This window comes from Myotis myotis, unplaced genomic scaffold, assembly GCF_014108235.1.
Source record: "Myotis myotis isolate mMyoMyo1 unplaced genomic scaffold, mMyoMyo1.p scaffold_m19_p_1, whole genome shotgun sequence".
In the NCBI taxonomy this organism is placed as follows: domain Eukaryota; kingdom Metazoa; phylum Chordata; class Mammalia; order Chiroptera; family Vespertilionidae; genus Myotis; species Myotis myotis.
Window position 1 is genome coordinate 205,330,058 of NW_023416313.1, and position 7,087 is coordinate 205,337,144.

The window sequence follows — 7,087 nt, forward strand, 5'->3', positions numbered from 1 at the left end:
AATGGAAAAGCACACATAGAAAGGAATGTCCCCCTTCCAGGGTATGATCACGAAAACCGAGCCAGATTAATGTATAATATCTCACTGAATGAGCTAAAAATGGTTCTGGAGCACAGAGGAATTGCTTAAATGGAAAGTAATTGTTGAGGAGCCATTATTGTTCATCCAAGATGTGGCTGATGACATTGAGGTGTTCCGTTTAATGTGCTGCCATAACTATCCTCTTTTAGAGACGATAAAGCTAAGCGTTCATCAGATGACCTGGATGCCCGTACCTCGTTTTCTCATAATACCTTATGGCCATCCACCTGGAATTCTCCAACCTTGGTGGTTTCCAAGAACTATAGCCCTCATGGCTGAGGAGGGATGTGCCGTCAACATTCGGGTCCTAGATGTGTCTGAGGCTATCAAAACGTTAGGTTTCTCCAATGGTTTGGCAAAGTGAGCTGTGCAAATGGAGGAGATGCTTGTCACTTGCTCTCCCCCTATTCTTCTCCTCCTCCTCCTCCTCCTCCTCCTCCTCCTCCTCCTCCTCCTCCTCCTCCTCCTCCTCCTCCTCCTCCTCCTCCTCCTCCTCCAGCTTGCCCTGGCTGACTCTCACGGTGGAGTGGAGATCATTTCCCAACATAAGAACATTCCTGGGTGCTGTAGGGAACGAGCAGCAGAAAAATGAGGTTTGCCTGACCCCTTGTGGTGCCTGGCTCTCAAAGCCTGCTCTTGGCTGTGCAGACTGGGTTCCGTTCAGTGTGAATGTGGGTGGCTGTAGTGGATTGAATGGTGGATCCCCAGAAAACATGTTCTCCCACTGTGACCCTGTTTGGAGAGGGTCTTTGCAGAAGGATTAAATGATGAGTTTTAAGATGAAACCATTTTAGATGACCTGAGTGGGCCCTACATTGAGTGATAAGAAGACGCAGACCCAGACAAGGCCGTGAGAAGATGGACGCAGAAACTAGAATCACACGAATACAAGCCAGGGAATGCCGAGGATTGCCGCAGTCATCAGAAGCTGGGAGAGAGTCATGGGAGGGATCTGCCCTCAGAACCTCCAAAAAGAACTAACCTTGCCAACGACACCTTCATTTGGGACTTCTGGCTTCTGGAATGGTAGGAAAATAAATTTCTGTTGTTTGAAGCCACCAAGTTTGGGGTTATTTGCTAAGGCAGCCCTGGGCAACGAATACAGTGTCTTTTATAGCCAAGGTGGGGTTGGGGGGTAGAAGGGCTCAAAGCCAGTGGTTTCCAAATGCTTGTCTATGGAGAGAGTGAATCAGATTAGCCTGGGCCCTTGTTAAAACCGAGTCCCGATTGTGGGTTAGAGTCCCTGCGCTGTGCAGGGGGATATGGAATCTGTACCTTTAATACGCTGTCCCTATCAATTCTCCAGCACAACCAGTCCTGGGAGCCGCTGCTCTGAACACCTCAGGAGTAGCCGCTGTGGTCGTGGTAGTGCTATTGACTGAATTATTTCTTCCTCTTCATCTTCCAAGCACAGGATAAGACCACACTTCCTGCCCTGCAACCGGTGGTCAGGTAAAGTCAAGCCACTAGTTTGGGCCAAAGGAACTGTGAGTGAAAGTACAGTGTGTCGCTCCTGGGCTGAACCTTAACTGCCAGCGTGAGACCCTCCGAGCTCTTTTCCTGCAACATGTGGGATGGTGGCAGCCCCATCAGCCTGGTTCTCTGAGTGGCTGAGCAGAGCTCCTTGCCCCCCTCGAAGACCCATGTGGCCCTGGGGTTTGAAAGCCTCTGAAATGTCCGGTTGTTTGTTACTGCAGCACAACCTAGCCCAGCCGTGGGCAAACTACGGCCCGTGGGCCGGATCTGGCCCGTTTGAAATGAATAAAACTAAAAAACAAAAAGGCCGTACCCTTTTATGTAATGATGTTTACTTTGAATTTATATTAGTTCACACAAGCACTCCATCCATGCTTTTGTTCCGGCCCTCCGGTCCAGTTTAAGAACCCATTGTGGCCCTCGAGTCAAAAAGTTTGCCCTAGCCTATCCTCACTGACTGAAAAGTTTTATTTCAACTTCAAGTCACCCTCTCTAAGGCATAACTTGGATACGGAAACATTTTTTGGCACTTTGGGGACAATTTGTTAACCATGGCTTCGGCTCATCATTGCAAACACTGCTCATACTAGGGGAGGGACTGAACTGAACTCAGTATTAACCCCCAAACAAACTCCAAAACTTTTTTTTCTTGCTATCTTCTTAATTCACTAAAACTGGTGATTTTCTAGCCAGTATCAAACTTTAGTGTGCATACGAATCACCCCAGATCTTGTTAACATACACAGTATTAGAACTCAGTAGATAGGATGAGTTATATTCTGTATTTCTGACAAACTCTCGGGTGATGCCAGTTCTGCTGGCCTGTAGACACACTTCGAATAGCAAGGTTTTAAACAATGCTTTTCTACAAAATTACTTCTAAACCAACAGTTAAATTAACTTCATAACCTCCATAATTACACTGGTGTATATCTGTAAAGCCATCTGTAGTTTCACATGCGTCCAATTCCAGCCCCATCATGGTCCTGTCTGCGAGGGAGACCAAGCAGGTATTCTCAGACCCACTTTGCAGATGAGAAAAATAAAAGCTGGGACAGGTTAAGAGATGTCCCCAGGATCATATAGCTTAGAAACGCCAAAAGTCTGGCTAAGGGCACAAATCACATTATACTGATGCTTTACCAGTGCCCACGTAATAGCTCTCAAGACTTCATCAGTGTTTAAACACTCAGCAGGATTGTAAACTGAGAGAGAGAGAGAGAGAGAGAGAGAGAGAGAGAGAGAGAGACAGAGAGAGAGACAGAGAGCGCTTCAGATTTCAATTCTTTGGTGGCCTCAACCTAGCCTCTGAATTAGTCTACACTGGCTTTGGAATGTCCTTTTTCATGGGGAAAACACTCCCCTCTGGTGGGCTTCCAGAGCATTACTTTTCAGGACACCATCTGAGTTCCATCCTTGCAACTCTGGGCTTCATAGCTCCAGTTCTTTGAGTCAACACAAGGGCTAGGCCCTGTGTACGGGATCCAGACGTGGCATAAGCCATGGTCCTTACCTTCTAGGAGCTCTGGAGGCAGCGCAGAGACAAGACTTTTCGCATGACACAATCTGTTCATAACGCAGAGTTTGTGACCGCTTTGGTCCTCAGCTCCCTCATCTATGAAGAGAGGATACAATAGGCTTGCCAAGCTAGGTTGCTGGATGAAGATGAGAGATTTGCCCTAAAAATCAACAGGCCTTGGAAATGGAGGTGTTACAGGGAAGGAGAAGGTCACGATGCCAAGACGACACCATGATGTTGAGCCTCGTTGGCAAGGAGAACAATCACGCCTCCGGGAGAGATAAGGTGAACAGTTAATTTGGGGGAAATGATGACAAGTTTCAATTTACCTGTGAGTCTGAAATGACACCAGGACACGGTGTGGCAATATCCAAAGCACTTAAAAGGAGATGAGGGATGAAAATGCAGCTTTAGGAAGGAGAAGGCAGCGGCCAGGGGCACAAGTCTGGTGTCTAACGCCTCGGTTTAAGTCTTAACTCCACTACTTGCCAGCAGTGATCTCAGCAAGCGTTTAACTTCCCAGTGTCTCCAGCTGGGCACCTAGAACACGAAACAATAGTTGCCATGAGAATGAAATACGTTAGTGCATGTACATGGGTTATACTACCTCTTGAGTGCCTCCTGTTCACTGGAATATAACCTCCATGAGAGCAAGAGTTTTTGTTTATTTCTATGTCTCCTAGTGCAGAATGTGCACTCAATCAATAGTCACTGGATAAAGGAGTGAGTGAATGAATGAATGAATGAATGAATAACGGAATTGCCACAGGATTGATGGACTGAGACGCTGTTTGAAGTACAGGCTGAAAGAGAAACTGGACGTCTGAGCTCAGATGTTGCCCAGAATTGGGAGCTGAGGGTCACTATCTAACACTGTTCTTTTTAGAAGCGTGAACTGGAGGTTTTCCCATGGGAAGGACTAGGTTCTCAACCAGAGCAATGTCTAGAGGAGATCTCTGGTTTCTGCAGTTGGTGGGAGCGGAGAAAATGCTCCCTGCATCCAGCCAGGGAATCCGCTAAACAGCCCACAATGCACGGGACGACCCCACAACAGAGTCATCTAACCCCCAGTGTCAACAGGCCCAGGGCTGCGAAACCCTAGAGTAGAGGGGAGAGTCCAAAAGATGGCCCTGATCCCAGCTAGTGTGCATCTCTCTAGCTCTGTGACCTTCGCAGTCAAATCCTTGCTCTTTCTGAGTTTGCTTCCTAATCTGCAAAATGGGAACCATAGTAATACCAACTGAGGTTGTGGTGAGAACAGTCGTGTGTTCCCAGCCCCTGACAAATGGTGGGCCCACGTTAAACCCCAGCATTCCTATTAGTTATGACTCTTGTGCACGGGGATGCATAACACAGACAACGCCTCGGCTCCTGGGGAATCACTGAGGCTGAATCCCACTCCCACAGCTTGAAGAGGTCACATTCACGCCGCTCAGCTCCCCCTATCCTACACACAAAAGCAATCACACTAATATTGGTCTGGCTCCTCCTTTCATGTTGCTGAGGGCACTGAGGGGGTGCACGGCCAGGAATGGCTTCAGACTTGCCACCAAAGTGAAACTGGGCGGAGGCTCTACTTCTACGCAGCTTAGAATCAGCTCATAACCTTGACCCAGGCCTGACCCAGGCAAACGTTAGCCAGACTGACCGCCATCTCGATGGTCTGGCCAGTGGAGCAGGTTCTGGCAGGTAACCTGAGTATGAGAGAAGTTGCCAAACACCACCAGAAGCTTCCAAAAGATCTACCTTCCAGGCAAAGAAAATAAAAAAGAAATCTGGGGAAACTCTGCTGAAGGCCACGTTTACTTAGACATTGCTGTGAGTGAGTGTGCAGAGGATGGCGGGCAAGCATGTTACACACACTGAGGTTCCCACGTCTCTGAATGCACCCACCTACCCCTCATAACACTCGGGGTGCCGCTCCTGCCTGGCCTTTCCCTGGCTTGCTCCGGCTGTGGCTTACAGGTGACTCTGGCCAGAGCAACAGCACCTTTATTTCTTGAAGACAGAGACTCAAGCATCAGTTCTGTCCTCTGTCTTGGAGGTCTCATGGAGGATGGATGGGGCCCAGGGGCAGGAAAGATGGAAGAGAGAAAACGGGGAAGAAATAGATTTCTGAGCAAGGACAGAGCTCCTCAATGAATAATAATAGTTAAAAATTTCTGAGCATTTACTGTATACCAGGCACTGTGCTACCTTCGTGTTCATTATTCAGTCCTCCAAGTCTCCTGTGAATTCAGTTTAAGGTTGTTCATTTTACATAAGTCAAGTAAACTGCTCCAAGAGTTACACTGCCTCATACCAGCTCATTCCCAGTCCAATCAATGCCTATGACCCTGGGGTCAGGTGTGAAGTAACTTAAAAGGAAGATCTGCCTTATAGGGCATCCTCCCACCCGGCACTTGCAGGTATGTGGTAGGGGAGGGGGAGACAGTTTTCCTTCTGGTGGGAGGGCTAATTAGTTGTCACATGACTGGGGGAGGGCGATGCCACTGGTACGTAGGAGGGGAAACCAAGGCCATGAAACACCCTGTGCTGTAAAGAATAACACTCTGGTTGAGAAACACCGGAACCTTCTGGCCCTCAGCTCCCCCACCTCCACCGTATAGACCAGTGATGGCGAACCTATGACACGCGTATCAGAGGTGACATGCGAACTCATTTTTTTGGTTGATTTTTCTTTGTTAAATGGCATTTAAATATATAAAATAAAGATCAAAAATATAAGTCTTTGTTTTACTATGGTTGCAAATATCAAAAAAATTTCTATATGTGATATGGCACCAGAGTTAAGTTAGGGTTTTTCAAAATGCTGACACGCCGAGCTCAAAAGGTTCGCCATCACTGGTCTAGACTATATCGTCTGCATTATCATGAGGATGAAATGACATGTCATCTTGAAGGCACTAGCTCCCACAGGGCAGCAGACACTGTCAGAGCCCCAGCATACCCTTGGGCCTGTACTACTTCTCTCCACCTGCCACATCTGCCCCTCTTCCTCCAGGAGCTTCTGCTGCTGGGAAAGCTTGCTGTACCCTCTCATGACAAGGCACATCGAGGCACCCCAGACCCTCAGCCAACAACTACTGGTGGGAGCTGCCTCGCTCCTGGGAGCGAGAAGACAGAGGCTCATGCACTACCATTTCCGCAGCAGGACTGGCAGGGTCCTTCCATGCTAACCAGCATCCTCTCCTCTGTCACCACCCCCTCTCTTCCTCACGCTCTTGGGATCACCTCCCAATGAAACCATGGGCTGTCAAATCCTTGGGAAGCCCGATCTAAGACACACACTGACTAGTTCAATGTTGGTCCCCTTTCCTCTGTGCCCTTGTTGGCTTGTATGTGTGTGTTTTTAGCCTAGAGCTGCCCTTATAAAAGCGTGTGTGTCTTCCTGTGCGGGTCCTGCTCATGTTAATAACTGTGTACTGTGAATTATTTTAGTTCTTCTCTCTGGCTCGTTAGCAACATTATTAAAAATTGGGTGGGGAGGGTAGCCCATTAAATTCCACAAAATGAAAATAATTCTTTCCCACACAATGTGAGCACTACCATTTCTGCTTTGGGGACTGACAGCTCCCCCCTTTCCCCCACCCCCCTCCCCCCCTCCCACACACACACCCCGCCAGCCAAGGAGAAGAGTGGGCCCTTGAGGGACAATAGCTAGAGACAGTGCAGGTCCCAGGCATCCACAAGGCTGTGCCCAGGGAGGCACCTGCTGCCTTTGTCCATATAAACGGCAGAGCTGCCCTGGCCGCATGGCCCCTCCTGAGCTCAGCAGTGCTAGAGGGGCCCCACCCCTGTACAAATTCCTGCACCGGGCCTCCAGTGTAATTATAAGATATTCCTCCATGAGCATGTTCAAGTTTATCCTGATTGGCTCTGTTATTACTTCTTTCATTTATTTCCAGATGCTCTCCCGATGACATGGGTTTCAGACCCCATTCATTTTCCAGATGACTTGTTGACACTGCCATGTAGCAGCACCTTGAGCAGGAAGGGATGTGCCCTTGT